The sequence below is a fragment of the Bubalus kerabau genome, chromosome 11, assembly GCF_029407905.1.
Source record: "Bubalus kerabau isolate K-KA32 ecotype Philippines breed swamp buffalo chromosome 11, PCC_UOA_SB_1v2, whole genome shotgun sequence".
In the NCBI taxonomy this organism is placed as follows: domain Eukaryota; kingdom Metazoa; phylum Chordata; class Mammalia; order Artiodactyla; family Bovidae; genus Bubalus; species Bubalus kerabau.
In genome coordinates, this window is record NC_073634.1 from 25,839,449 (window position 1) to 25,855,145 (window position 15,697).

The 15,697-nt window shown below is 38.1% G+C and overlaps 1 protein-coding gene and 1 long non-coding RNA gene across 4 annotated transcripts in view; one reads left to right on the forward strand and one right to left on the reverse strand.

Annotated features, from left to right (window-relative positions):
- The window catches only part of SLC8A1 (solute carrier family 8 member A1), a 463,546-nt gene extending 448,909 nt beyond the window's left edge, over positions 1–14,637 (reverse strand). The window contains exon 1 of one of the 3 annotated variants that reach the window (XM_055539881.1): positions 14,628–14,637. The gene's annotated coding sequence lies outside the window, so the exon portion shown is untranslated. Of the gene's footprint in view, positions 1–487; positions 510–14,627 lie in introns of those variants that run through there. The other 2 variants (XM_055539882.1, XM_055539884.1) reach the window with 2 other exon arrangements.
- Positions 97–15,618, forward strand: LOC129622955 (uncharacterized). The gene is made up of 3 exons (XR_008700198.1): positions 97–237; positions 9,840–9,920; positions 14,863–15,618. It is a non-coding gene; the product is annotated as an uncharacterized LOC129622955 (long non-coding RNA).
- Positions 15,619–15,697: the final 79 nt, after the last annotated feature.

The window sequence follows — 15,697 nt, forward strand, 5'->3', positions numbered from 1 at the left end:
AAAATGACTTCAGCTGCCAAAAATAATAATGTCGTTTACAAGCAGCTCTTTCTAGGTCTAAGGAAGAACTAGCCACACATGTGAGTTTATGCTGGATTCCGACGAGCAAGCAGAGAAGAGGGCAAAGCTTACCTCCCTCCCATAAAATACACGGTATCGGAACCCACGGGAAGCTGGGGCCCGTTTCCAAGGTGCTGGCAATATTGAGGGAGATTCGTATCCACAGAAATCTAAACAGTAAGTGACCCCAGAGAAAAGAATTCTATTTGGGAGCAGTTCTTTGCGGCCACTTTCCCTCTGTAACCAAGCTGCCCTGTCTTGTGAAGGCAGAGCTGTTAAATACCTCTTAGTCACCAGCCCCAAACCAAATCTTTCTTTTTTTCAAAATATTATTTGGCAGCTTCCTTTAAGGGACCTCAAGAGCTTGGGAGGGAATATTCACAAATGACCCTTTAGAAACGTTTCATCACAAAAGCCCTGCACCTACCTCTGGTTGAGCTGGCCGATCAGTCTGCATGGGCTGGATGTGAAAAAAGACCCGGGGTGATGGCTTCTCCAAATTTACCAGAAAGAAAGAACCTGGGATGCTTGTCGTTTAAGTGTCTCTAAACATGGTTTGCATAGCTGGATCTCTGCTTATCTGTGCCTTTCGGCTTTCGCTTCCATACATGGATCTGTTCCCAACAGTAACTCCAAGCTGTCGAAAAGAAGCTATCTGGCAGCTCTCCGCTTCATCCAACACATGGATGATAAAAATACACATATAGAGATCCTTCCAGCCAGGCGCATTTCCCACCCTGCCATCCTGCCACTATGCCTTTTCACAAACACACGTTCAGATTGGCATTTTTACTCTCTACATTTTTACTCTCTAGATGGTTAGAGAACAACCAATTTTTAACCTGATTCCCACATAGTGTTTTCAGGATGTGGGTTTCTTGAGCTTTGTGAAAAGAGAGATGTGATTACAGTTCCTTACCAGGGTTTTCATCCTTAAAGATTTCAGTGATAAGATACAGGTATGAGACCCAAAAAGCGTTGGGAAATGAATGGATGTCTGAACAATGGATAGCATTGTTCGGGGATGAATAAATACATAAGGTATTTCTTTAACCAGGGATAGTTGTTAATACTCTGGATAGTTTGTCTTAAAGAAACAGTCCCCAGCCTTTCTGGCACCAGGGACCAGTTTCATGGAAGACAATTTTTCCGTGGACTGGGGTTGGGGGGTGGGTGGGGATGGTGGGGAGGAATGATTTCCGTATGATTCATGTGCATTACATTTATCGCACACTTTATTTTCTATTATTATTACATGAGCTCCAGCTCAGATCATCAGGCATTAGATCCTACAGGTTGAGGACCCCTGTCTTTAAGGATAAGGTAGCAGCAGCAGGTCAAAGTAATCAAAATCTCTAATAAGAGGAGGAAAGGCCAAGTTCTCATTGGAATTGCTTCTCACTAGGATAATTGAGGCAGTTCCAAAGAAGCAACCATCAGTTTGAAATTCAGGAAACATTTTTTTCTTTAATGTTAAAGAATATAAACCTGAATAGAATACTAATTACTACATTTGTTAACTTCAGTGGTACTCTAAATGATACATAGCTGTGACTTACATTTTAAGTGGTGGGGTGGGGGGCAAGGGGAACAAATCCTGCTCTGTGTGGTAGAGAGGTGATGCATACTCCCTCAGGATGCCCAGTTCTTTTGAAATCTAGCTTTTCAGGTGTTTAAGCTTATCTGCCTCTCTCTTTTCTCAATGTGTTGTTACTTATGTAATAAGAAGTCAAAATATGGAGAGAGAGAGAGAGAGACCTTTCAAATAACATTTTCCCATTGGTTAACTTTTTCAAAATCACGTTAAAACTCCTTAGAGTCTCTCGTTAGAAAAAAGAAATTTGAGACACACAGGCATAATTGATTTTAGTTTATTGAAATGAGTTTGCTTAAAATATTCCAGAGGAAAAAGGGAGAGGCAGACAAAACACCACAAATAAAATGATCATATTTGAAGATAGCCTATAGGTACACCTATCAACCTGTGACTGGAGTTCATTATTAGCTTCTCTATCTCATGTAGGTTTTAATATTTCTATAGAAGAAAAAAAGAAAAGGATACCTAACTGATATATTTATGGCAAGTTAGAGCACTCCTAGGTTTTAGTAATCTCTGTGTAATAACACTAAGGTCAGAACAATGAGAGGCAAAGTTGTTTTTTGTTCAAAATATTCTGAAATTCCAACTTCTCTCGCCCTCCCTACCAGCAATTATGTATATATAAATAAATATATGCATATAAATATTACATATATAAATTTAATATATTTATATACAAGTTTTTCTTTATATAATAAATTATATAGATCTTCATAATAAATTACCTAGTATTTATATAATAATATATAGTCTATATAATAATACCTAATGAAAATTAAGATTGATATTTAACAAGCTGACCAATGATGGGCATGGTAAAAGATGACTTTTCCCAGGAGTTATTCAGCACCCTCCCTTCCCTTGCCTTTTTCTACTGTAGAAATTCAAAAGCAAAGCGCTTCTTTTCTCATCCATTGCTGCTACGGATGACCATGTAACACTGTTTTGGCCAAGCCAGGGGTAAACCGGAGTCCCTTGGTGAGACGTCAGAAAAGGGTTTTTTTTTAATCTGTTAAAAAGGGACAGGTTCACTATTTGCAGGGCAGAAGTAGGGACACAGACACAGAGAACAGACTTGTGCACACAGGAGGGGAGAGAGTGGCATGAATTGAGAGTGTAATGTAGAAACATATACATCACCATATGTAAAATAGATAACCTGTGGGAATTTGCTGTAAGACACAGGAAGCTCAAATGGGTGCTCTGTGACAATCTAGAGGAGTGGGATTGGGTGAGTGGTGGGATGGAGTTTCAAGAAGGAAGGGGACATACGTATGCCTATGGCTGACTCATGTTGATGTGTGGTAGAAACCAACATTATATTGTGCCCGCCAATTAAAAAATAAAAAGGACAGGATCAGCTTTTACCCATCTTGTCCTTTTGCTGCTTCCACCTCGTTCCTTCTGAGAGAGCAAATTCAAGGCCTGAAATTGCAGCTTCCATTTGGTGACCAGGAGGGGACAAGCAGAGGGACAAAGGCCTGGAGAGCAAGGAAAGTGAACCAGACAGACAAAAGAATGTCAGTTCTTGCCAGCAATCTTGAGTCGCTGTAGCAATCTCAAGCTGTCTGCCTCTTATCAGTGGAGAAAAATAAAACCATAATGAATACAAGATGGGTTCTAGATAATCAACTCAGGATTCAAATGAAAAGACAATGCTTTGGTCCTAGCTCTGTTACTTACTACTAGCTGTGTAACATTGGTCATATCACAAGTTCTGATTCTTCTCTGTTAGTTACTCAAGAAAACTCTTGACCTTCTCACCCTAGAATTATCCTATGAGTTAATGTGTTTGGCATTGTTTAGTTAATATGCAGAGCAGTTACTACATTAGGACCCACAATGACTATGTATACCAGGGCCTGGGAGACTGCTCTGTTCAAAGAACTCACAGACCCTTTGATAGGCTTAACTTAAGACCTCTCGGAATTTTTAGCAACATCCAAGGTATGAGAAGCTTGTGTATTCCAAAATGCGTTTGCCCATTTTGGATTGGCCAAACTGAGTTGGCATGTTCTTGATGAAGCTTGCTGTGGAAGTGGGCCAACTTCCTGCTTAGCTTGGGTAATCAGTACTCTTGGCCAGGGAGATTTTCCTCAACTCTGGAAGATGCCTTGGGGTATGTGTATAAGGAAAAATTCTCTTGTTAAGGAGGTTCAAGTCCTATTATACTTTCAGGGAAAGAGGTTAAACTGGTGTTCATGACACTTGCAAATGAGGAAGTCAGGATTTAATGTATTGACATCAAAAAATTTGTCTAACTCCATAGAGAAGTGCATCTGGGCATGCTCTTTCACTATGGGATAGTTTGCACAGGCTGTTTCTTTCAATGGAAAGTTCTGTACCTTCCCCCAAAAGTAGGCACATTCATGCATATGCTTCACCTTTGTCTGCCTGATGAAGGTATCCTCAGGCTTTTAAGATTCAGCTCAGTGTCTCTTCCTTTCTCAAGTCTTTCCAGACCTCACCACCAGATATTCCAAGGCACATATGGCATACTCTAGTCTCTTCTGACCTCTCCACCCTTGGCCATTAGACTGTAAGCTCCTGGTAGACAGGGGCACCGTATTATTTGTTCTTGTATTTCCAACATTCAACGCAGTGTCTCTTCTACAGTAACTTGACAAGTTTGATGGATAATTACATGGATTGATACATGAGTGAAAAATGGACAGATGATAGTTAACTCTCAACTAGTGATTATTAGCCTGACAGCCCTCCCTGCTATTTAAGGTATAAGAATCTCAAATAGGGACTTCACTCTTAGTCCAATGGTTAAGACTCCATGCTCCCAATGCAGGCGGTTAGGGTTCAACCCTTCGTCAGAGAACTAGATCCCACATGGCACAATGAAGACCCTGCATAGCCAAAAAAAAAAAGAGAATCTCAAATACCCCACTGACCATCTGGATAGTGTCTGCCAACTCAAAGGAGACAGAAAAACAGAGTGTCAAAAAATATCAACATCATTTTGGTTTATCTGGACAAATTATCTAATGTTTTCAGTTCCCTAAAGCAGCGGGCCATAATGTTAACACAGATCATTTAGACTGGATATCTGACACAAATTAGTAGTATTAAAGAGGGAGCTAAGGATTGTAATGTTTAAAAAGAGCAGAGATATTCAATTTTTGGTGGTTAAAATATTTTCTTCTTTTGTCTAAGGACATAAAAGAAATCTTTTATGAAAGTCTTCTTAAGGCATATAGCAAGTTTTCAAAAGTTTCAAGGCAAATTATTAGCAAACTCAGTCTATCTTTCAAGATGAGAAATAAGTTAAAGCAATTGAACACAGTTCTTACTTATCCTTGAAGAACCACTTCAAACATTGTTTCTTCTAAATAGATTTTCTTGACTTGTTCTCATCACCACTGACACAGTCATTAAATTTTTTCTCAGCATAATGTCCAAACTTCTCTTATATTATTGAGATATAATTCACACGCCAGACTATTCACTGAGCCACTGTACAATCCAGTGGTGTTTACTATAATTTATTTGCAGATATGTGCAACTATCACCGCAATCAATTTTAAAACATTTTCATCTCATTCCTGTCCTTCCATTCTCCCCAGCTCTAAGGAACCAGTAATCAACTTTCTGTCTCAATGGATCTCTCTATTTGGGACTTTAATGCATTGTCTTTTGTGTCTGGCTTCCTTCATTTAGCATGTTTTCAAAGTTCATCCATTTGTAGCATGAATTAGTACTTTATTTCTCTTTTTGACTGAGTAATATTTCATTGTGTAGATATACCCTGTATATTGTTTATCCATTCATCTCTTAATGAACATCTCACTGTTTTACACTTGTTGGCTATTATGAATGATCCTACTATAAATATTTGTGTAAAACTTTTTATATCAACATGTTTGTAATTTCTCTTGGATGTATACTTGGGAATGGAATTGTTGGGTTATATGGTAATTCTCTTCCAAGGTGGTGCTAGTGGTAAAGAACCCACCTGCCAATGCAGGAGATGTAAGGAATGCAGGTTTAATCCCTGGATCAGGAAGATCCCCTGGAGGAGGGCATGGCAACCCACCACAGTATTCTCGCCTGGAGAATCCCATGGACAGAGGAGCCTGGCAGGCTATGGTTCATAGGGTCACAAAATGGTGGACACAACTGAAGCAACTTAGCACGCACACATGCATGGTAATTCTATGTTTCATCATTTGAGGAACTGCCAGATTGTTTTCTAAAGCAGTTGTGGCATTTTATATTCTCACTAGCTGTGTATGAGCGTTCAATATCTCCATACAATTGTTATATTTTTTGTTCTCTAACTTTCTCATTCTAGCTATACTAGTGTTTGCAGAATGGTATCTCACTGTGGTTTTGATTTGCATTCACTGATGACTAATGATGTTTAACAGTTTTTTCCTGTACTTGCTGGTTATTTGAATATCTTCCTTGAAGACACACCTATTCAGATTTTTTGCCCACTTCTTTATTGGGTGGTCTTTTTACCATTCAGTTGTAAATGTCCATTATATATTCCAGGTACAAATTTATCAGCTACATGATTTGCAAATATTTTCTTGCATTTTGCGGTGTTTTGTTTGTTTGTTTTACTTTCTTGTAAAAGTAAGTAAAAGGGGCACTCTAGGGGGTGTTGAAATATTGATGAAGACCAATTTATTTTTTCTTTTGCTGCTCATACTTCTGTTATCACAGCTAAGAATCTTTTGCCAAATCTGAAGGCATGAAGTTTTCTGCCTATGCTTTTATCTAAGAGTTTTATAGCTTTAGCTCTTATGTTTAGGTAATTAATCCATTTTGAATTAACTTTTCTGTATGAAATGGACTTCATTCTTTTGTAAATTGATACTCATTTGTCCCAGCAACATTTGTTGAGCATACTATTTTTTTTCTCATTGAATAGTCTTAGTAATCCTGTTGGTTGTCAGTTGACCTTAGATGTATTTATTTAGATTTGTATTTAGATTTATTTCTGGAGTCTCAACTTTTTCCTGTTGATCTATATGTATGTCTGTCTTTGTTCCAATAAGACACTGTTTTCATTACACTATTTTGTAGTAAGTTTTGAAATTAGGAATGAGTTCTCCTACTTTTTTCTTCTTTTTTTCATAATTATTTTGACTATTGTGGGTTTCTTTACCATCTGAGCCACCAGGGAAGCCCTATTATGGGTTTCTTTCAATTCAATATGAATTTCAGAATCAGACTGTCTGTTTTTATAATATAGTCAACTGAATTTCTAATAGGAATTGTGTTAAATCTGTAGGTCAGCTTTGAGAGTACTGCCATCTTAACAGTATTCAATCTTCTGATCCATAAACATGGGTGACTTTCATTTATTTAGATTTTTGTTAATTTTTTAAGAATGTTTTTTAGTTTTCAGAGTATGTTTTACACTTTTTGGATAAATTTATTTCTAAATATTTTATTCTTCTGCTGCTATTGTGAAAGGAATTGTCTTCTTACTTTCATTTTCAAACTGAAAATGAAGCCACCTGGACATTTGTTTTCTTTACAGGTAGTTTTTTTTGAAAACTAATCTGATCTCTACACTTGCTATAACTTTACTCAGATTATCTATTTTTAACTGGATGCTTGGGGCTGGTGCACTGGGACGACCCAGAGGGATGGAATGGGGAGGGAGGAGGGAGGAGGGTTCAGGATGGGGAACACATGTATACCTGTGGCGGATTCATTTTGATATTTGGCAAAACTAATACAATTATGTAAAGTTTAAAAATAAAATAAAATTAAAAAAATAAAAAATAAAAATTAGTTTAGTTTCTTAAATGAGTCTTTTGAGGAATTAGTCATTTCATCTAAGTTATCAATTCATTGGCATACAATAGTTTATAATAGTCCTTTCAATCATTTTTATACCTGTAAGATCAGTAATAATGTCCCCTCTTAATGTCTTGAGTCTCTTTTCTTCTTGGTCAAGCTAGCTAAATGTTTGCCAATTTATCTTTATAATTATTACATCTCTCTGATGAATTGGCTCCTTCTCATTATAAATGGAAGTGTTGTAGCATGTTTGCCTCAGATTTCTGGCTTAAGTTTTGGGTGGATGATGGCACTATTTAAAGCCAAATTCTTAACTTGCCATTCCCCGTTCAGCATTTTTCAATACTTACCCAGGCCTTTCAGGATAAAATATAAATTTCTTAGTTTTTGAAAATGTTCTGAGAGTTACTTGTTCACATCTTAATTACTTCTCTGGTCACTCACCATCAAAGTTTCTCTCATTTCATTATAAATGACTTGGTGTGCATGTGCGTCCTGGCCAGTTGCAAAAACTTGGTTTTCCTCACATGCTATTTTCCTGCATGTCTTTTGCCTAAACTCTCATTCATTCTCTTCTTTATTTAGCTAACTCCTTGAATTTCAAAGCTCAGATCAACTGTTCTCTTCTCTGGGGAGAAGATTCTTCCTCTATTGTTTAGGTTTTTGAGGCATATTAGGCCCACATTATACAACCCTGACATTTCACTCAATAACTGTAGGGTAATTATTATTTTGTTGGTTAGCTTTTCAGTTAGGCTTTAAGTTTTATATAATCAGACAATAGATTTCATTTTTACTTGCATCATTAAAACATCATACAATAGGTGTTCAATACAATAGATAACTGAATAAGGGACTAAATGGACAGATGAATAAATTATTCTCAATTCAAAGAATAAAGAAAGATTTCATGGAATAATTGCCTGGCTTTGAATTATACTCCTCACTCTTATTAAAAATTTTATTTATTTGTTTTTGGCTGTGCTGGGTCTTTGTGGCTGTGCTGGGTCTTTTTTCCTGAACGGGCTTTTCTTTAGTTGTGGCAAGTGGGGGCTACTCTCTAGTTGAGGTACGAGAGCTTCCCAGTGCAGTGGCTTCTCTTATTGTGGAACTCGGGCTCAAGGGTGTGTGGGCTTCAGTGGCTGTAATGCATGGGCTCAATAGTTGTGGATCCCAGGCCCTAGAGAACAGGCTCAATGTGGTGCATTGGCTTAGTTGCTCCACGGCATGTGGCATTTTCCCAGACCAAGGATTGAACATGTGGATTTTTTACTACTGAGCCACAAGGGAAACCCTATACTCCTCACTCTGAAGCAGGGATAGGACGGAGACAAGCATAAATCACATACCAAGTACATGTGTCCTGAGACCCTGAGTGAATAATGGTAAGAAGGCAGGGGTTTCAGGCAGACATAAGTGTTGGAGTAATAGCTGAGAAGCAACATGGTATAGAATATGTTTGGCTAGTTGAGAGGGGTCCACTTTGGCTGATTCTTGAGGTGATTGTAGGGGATAGTGGGACCCAAAACCCTTCAAGTGGCAAGCTTATCAGCATTTTGATTTTGAATGGGTTAAATGGAGGAGTTATGGCATTGTTGAAATTGCTGAGACTGGAGCTAACATATACACACTATATTTAAAACAGCTAGCCAACAAGGACCCATTGTATAGCACAGGGAACTATATTCAATTGTCTGTGATAAGCAATATGAGAAAATAATTTGAAAAAGAAAGAGTATTGCATATGGATAGGCTTCCCAGGTGGCACGAGTGGTAAAGAACTCACCTGCCAATGCAGGTAGAGGTGAGAGGCGTGGGTTCGATCCCTGGGTCAGGAAAATACCCTGGAGGAGGGCATCGCCACCCACTCTGTTATTCTTGCCTGGAGACTCTCATGGTCAGAGGAGACTAGAGGGCTAGAGTCTATGGGGTCACAAAGAGTCAGACATGACTGAAGCAACTTAGAACATGCATAACTGAATCATTTTGCAGTACACCTGAAGCTAACCCAATACTGTAAATCAGAATGAAGTGCTGGGGCTTCAGCTGGTTTGAAAATTGATCTGCTATGCTAATATGATTTCTGGCTTTTTAAATTCTGCCCAGAGCATTGGAAAGCAGAATCATTGTACTTAACATAATAGATTGCATCTAAGAGGTCTCTTACCCACTCCAGTGTTCTTGCCTGGAGAATCCCAGGGACAGTGGAGCCTGGTGGGTTGCCGTCTATGGGTTCGCACAGAGTCAGACACGACTGAAGCGACTTAGCAGCAGCAGCAGCAGCAAGAGGTCTCTTAAATAATTCTATAATATAATAATTCTAGCCCTATACAACAGGCATATTAAATTTACTTGCTGTATTTATTGTTAAAATATTTGATTATTTGTGTTATACGTCCTTGCATTTCAGATTACATGATTTGGTGATTTGAAGCTGTTATTGGAAACTTGACTCTAACTGAGCTGGCAGTATCCAAGAAGATGATCTTGGGTAAATCCATTTCATTTTTGCTCTCTTTGCAGGGTTTGATTTTCCTATTCTGTGCCATTTGAAAATGACAGGCCCTCTTGCTTTCCACTTCTTTCCAAACTCATGTCCCATGATTTATAAGAAACATTTTGTTATTATCTGCCAGGTTATTGTTCAAGGTTCTACTTGTTGTTGTAGGTCAGTCGCTAAGTCGTGTCCAACTCTTTGTGACCCCATGAACTGCAGCACGCCAACCTTCCTTGTCCCTTCACAATCTTCCAGAGTTTGGTCAGACTCATGTTCATTGAATCAGTGATGTCATCCAACCATCTCGTCTTCTGCCACCTCCTCCTCTTGCCTCAATATTTCCCAGCATCAGGGTCTTTTCCAATGAGTTGGCACTTCCTGACAGGTAGCCAAATATTAGAGCTTCAGCAACAGCTTTTCCAACAGATATTCAGAGTTGATTTCCTTTAGGATTGACTGGTTTAATCTCCTTGCTGTCAAGGTCTGTCTAGAGTCTTCTCCAGCACCACAGTTCGAAAGCATCAATTCTTCGGCACTCAGCCTTCTTTATGGTCCAACTCTCACTCCCATCATGACTACTTGAAAAACCTCAGCTTTGACTATATAGACCTTTTTTGGCAAAGTGATGTCTCTTCTTTTTAATACACTGTCTAGGTTTGTTATAGCTATTCTCGCAAGGAGTAAGCATCTCTTAATTTCGTGGCTGCAGTCCCTGTCCCCATTGATTTTGGAGCCCAAGAAAATGAAATCTATCAGTTACCACTTTTTCCTCATCTATTTGCCATGAAGTTATAGGATCAGATGCCATGATCTTAGTTTTTTGAATGTTCAGTTTTAAGCCAGCTTTTTCACTCTCTTCTTTCATTTTCATCAAGAGGTTTTTTAGTTCCTCATTTTCTGCCATTAAAGTGGTACCATCTCCATATCTGAGATTGTTGATATTTCTCCCAGCAATCTTGATTCCAGCTTGTGAATCATCCAGCCCATCATTTTGTATGATGTACTCTGCATATAAGTTAAATAAACAGGGTGACAATATACAGTCTTGACGTACTCCTTTCCCAATTTTGAACCAGTCTGTTGTTCCATGTCCAGTTCTAACTGTTGCTTCTTGTCCTGCATACAGGTTTCTCAGGAGGCTTGTAAAGTGGTCTGGTTTTCCCATCTCTTTAAGAATATTCCACAGTTGTGATCAACACAGTCAAAGGCTTTAAAGTAGTCAATGAAACACAAGCAGATGGTTTTTTGAAATTCCCTTGCTTTTTCTATGATCTAACGGATGTTGGCAATTTGATCTCTGATTCCTCTGCCTTTTCTAAGTCCAGTTTATACATCTGGAAATTCTCAGTTCACGTACTGCTGAAGCTTAGCTTGAAGGATTTTGAGCATGATTTTACTAGCATGTGAAATAAATGCAATTGTACTTTAATTTGAACATTCTTTGGCATTGCCTTTCTTAGGGATTGGAATGAAAACTGACCTTTTTCAGTCCTGTGGCCACTGCTGAGTTTTCCAAATGTGCTGGCATATTGAATCCAGCCCTTTAACAGCATAATATTTTAGGATTTGAAATAGCTCAGTTGGAATTCCATCTCCTCCTCTAAGCTTTGTTGGTAGTAGTGCTTCCCTCAGCCCACTTGACTTCACACTGCAAGATGTCTGGCTCTAGGTAAGTGCCGATACCATCGTGGTTATCTGGGTCATTAAGAGACTTTTTGTACAGTTCTGTGTGTTCTTGCCACTTTTTCTTAATCTCATTTACTTCTGTTAGGTTCTTGCCATTTTTATTCTTTATTGTGCCTATCTTTGCATGAAATATTCCCTTAGTAACTCCAATTTTCTTAAAGAGATCTCTAGTTTTTCTAATTCTATCATTTTTCTCTATTTCTTTGCATCATTCACTTTAGTAGGAAGTCAAGAAATACCTAGAGTAACTGGCAAGTATGGCCCTGGAATACAAAATAAAGCAGGGCAAAGGCTAACAGAGTTTGCCAAGAAAATGCACTGATCATAGCAAATACCCTCTTCCAATAACACAAGAGACAACTCTACACATTGATATCAGCAGACGGTCAGTACTGTAATCAGGTTGATTATATTCTTTGCAGCCAAAGAAGCAGAAGCTCTATACAATCAGCAAAATCAAGACATAGAGCTGACTGGCTCAGATCATCAGCTTTGTATTGCAGAATTCAGGCTCAAGTTGAAGACAGTAGGGAAAACCACTAGGCCATTCAGTTATGATCTAAATCAAATCCCTTATGAATATACAGTGGAGGTGATGAATAGATTCAAGGGACTAGATCTGGTATACAGAGTGCCTGAAGAACTATTGATGGAGGTTTATAACATTGTATAGGAGGTGGTGACCAAAACCATCCTTAAGAAAAAGAAATGCAAGAAGGCAAACTGGCTGCCTGAGGAGGGCTTACAAATAAGCTGAGAAAAGAAGAGAAGCAAAAGGCAAAGGAGAAAGGGTAAGATATACCCAACTGAATGCAGAACTCCAGAGAATAGCAAGAAGAGGTAAGAAAGCCTTCTTGAGTGAACAGTGCAAAGATTCTACTTATGAGCCCCCAAACAAAAGAATAAAAAGCCTGAAGCCATCTCAAGTTCCTTCTGGGTGCCAAGGCGTCTAGCCCATCATAGGTGCCCAATGATACCCTTTGCCTTCGTGTGACACACGAGGACGTCCCTTCCATGGTGGTGGTGGTGGTGGTGTGTGTGTTGGTCACTCAGTTGTGTCTGACTCTTTGTGACCCAATGGATTGTAGTCCACCAGGCTCTTCTGTGCATGAGGATTCTCCAGGCAAGAATACTGGAGAGAGTTGCCATTTCCTTCTCCAGGGGGCCTTCCTGATCCAGGGGTTGAACCCAGGTCTCCTGCATTGCAGGCAGATGCTTTACTGTCTGAGCTACTAGGGAAACCCATGCTTGTGGTAGAACATTTTGATTATTAGACAATTCAGTTATGTATTTCATTTAAAAAATAGGGAAAACAAAACAGTATTCAATTATTTATTGCTGTCTATTGGGACTGTAAATTCTCCTTTTCAAAGTGGATTAGAATCTTCCTGACTTCAGAATCTGAGCCCATTATGTACTTTACAATCTATAATACCTAACATAGTGTTCTGTTCCTAAATAAATGACTTCCTAAAGAAATAAATAATTTTGTAAAGAAATATTAAGTATACATCTCTTAGTTCTCTCAGATTTTGCTATTATTAAGATTATTTTTCACCAGATACTATTAAAAATCAGTGGTTAAAAAGCTTTACTAATTGTAATAGTGTATCATTTAAAGTCTGTTCTAAATTCCTATATAGACAGCCTCATTAAGCACGATTATGTCTACGGGCTTATCTCTGTGGAACAGGCAGCAATATTAACGCTAAAATAAAGTACAATAAAGATGTGGGTGTTTTGGGACATAGGTTTTTTTTTGAGTTATAGCAGGCAGAGCTTGAAGAGATGAACTAAAATTAGGGTAAGCAATTTCAAGGTATTTTGACTAGAGTTGTTGGACAACTGAGCAGAGAATGCCTTATTACCATTCTCTCTCAATAGCATAGTTGGGCCCCAGGGAATATATACATACATATATATATATATATATATATACACACACACACACACACACACACACACACACACACACACTCCAAGGTGGCACTTATTGTAAAAAACTCGCCTTGTCAATTCTGGAGACATGAGACACAGGTTTGATCCCTTGTTCAGGAAGATCCCCTGGAGGAGGGCATGGCAACCCACTCCAATATTCTTGTCTGGAGAAACCCATGGACAGAGGGCTATAGTCCATAGGGTCACAGAGTTGGACACAACTGAAGAGACTTGGCATGCACACAATATATATAATATATATGTTAAATTATATATAATATTTATTATATATAAATATATAAAGTACCCTCCTTGCAAAAAAAAGTATATATATTATATATATAATATATATGTTAAATTATATATTATTTATTATATATAAATATTAATATATAATTTAACATATATATTATATATATATATATATATATATATATATATATATATATACTTTTTCTTTTTTTGCAAGGAGGGTACTTTAAAGGTACTGATGAATGAGAAGGCATCCTGTCAAGCTGGCTGGGACCAGATTAAATCCAATGAGGCTGACACTAACTTGGGGTGAGTGAGTGGTTATGATGGGGCTGAAAAGTAGGAAAGCATTTCTTCAAACACACCTGGCCATTGGTCCCAAAGAAAAAGTGAAGAGACTTTGCAAAAATTTCAGGTTACAAAACATTTCTTAGGATCTATCCATGCCCGGAGCCTCATCAGAGCCATCTAAGTCCATCGATTATTATATGTGTCATCTAAGCTATTCATTAACTCAGGAAAAAGTCACAGACAAGTGTTTAGAAAAATGCACAGAGGTTACATGAAGATGTATATTTTTCCAAACCAGCACTTATGTTAAGGTATGTCAGAACTATCTACAAGTTACTTTAATGAGACCACTTTCTAAATGCAACAAGTTCAGTAAATCACTCTACTTTTCTTTGTCTTTTCATCTTGCATGTAAAATTTTAACCACAGTGGAGGGAGAAAATCTTTGGCCCAAAAAACAAATGTCTTATCCACAGATACAGGTAAAGGGAAACTGTTGTTGTTTCCTACTCAGTTGTATCCTACTCTTTGTGACCCCATGTACTTTAGCCCACCAGGCTCCTCTGTCCATGGGATTTCCCAGGCAAGAATACTGGAGTGGGTTGCCATATCCTACCCCAGGGGATCTTCATGACCCAGGGATTGAACCAGCATCTCCTGCATTGCAGGCAGATTCTTTATCCCTGAGCCACCATAGAAGCCCAAGATGGAAACCACAGCTCTTCAGTGACGACATTAGTCAATGTGATTTGTTTTTAATTTGTTACAGGGTCAAATATCACTGGTAAGTGTCATAAAATGCTTCAAAGTATTCCTGTGCTTGTGCAGTTGCTCTAAGGACCTAAAGAGGGAAATCTTAAAGCAATGTGCTCTGATCAAGAAACAGCTGGCAATGGCAGTGACCTGATATGGAGCCGTCAAGAATTGAAGGTTTATTTTGAATGAGAGGTGTTGTCCAGCTGTGAGACTGAGTGATGGCAGCTGAGAATAAGTACACAAGCAATCATGACTCCAGGCATGAAGTTTTTGAGACTGTATCTTGTTTTCCTTCTTTTTCTGCTACTGCATCCATACTGCTGCATTCAATCCTGTCTGTGGAGGAGGAATAAAGTTCTTCAGTTTATTCTTCTTATTAACGACAGTTTCTGAGCTGTCATGATTTGGAATTATAATGATAAAAATGGCTCTTTCAGATAAAAGAAGCAATATATTCCCAAGTCAGATTATGTATTGGACAGGTAAGAATGCTTCATCATTAAATGGTCTTTAATAAGCTTTGCCATTAATTTTTTATATTAGTTGTTCTCCCTTTTCTGTAGTTATATAGCTTTGAGCCAAGTCATTTCATTCTTCCTGGTTTGTACCAAGGTTACAATTTTATTGCAATAGACCATATGAACTGCTCAATTAATTATTTGTTTTTGAACAATCTAAAATTGCAACATTTTCTATTTGATTGCCACTTTAGGAGTTTGCAAAGCACTTTAGAATGCCTTATTTAAATTAAAGTTCACTGCAACATAAAGATATTGTCCAAAATATGTGTTTTTTAAGCCTCATTATTTTATAGTCATATTCCATGTATCATATCCACATATCATAGA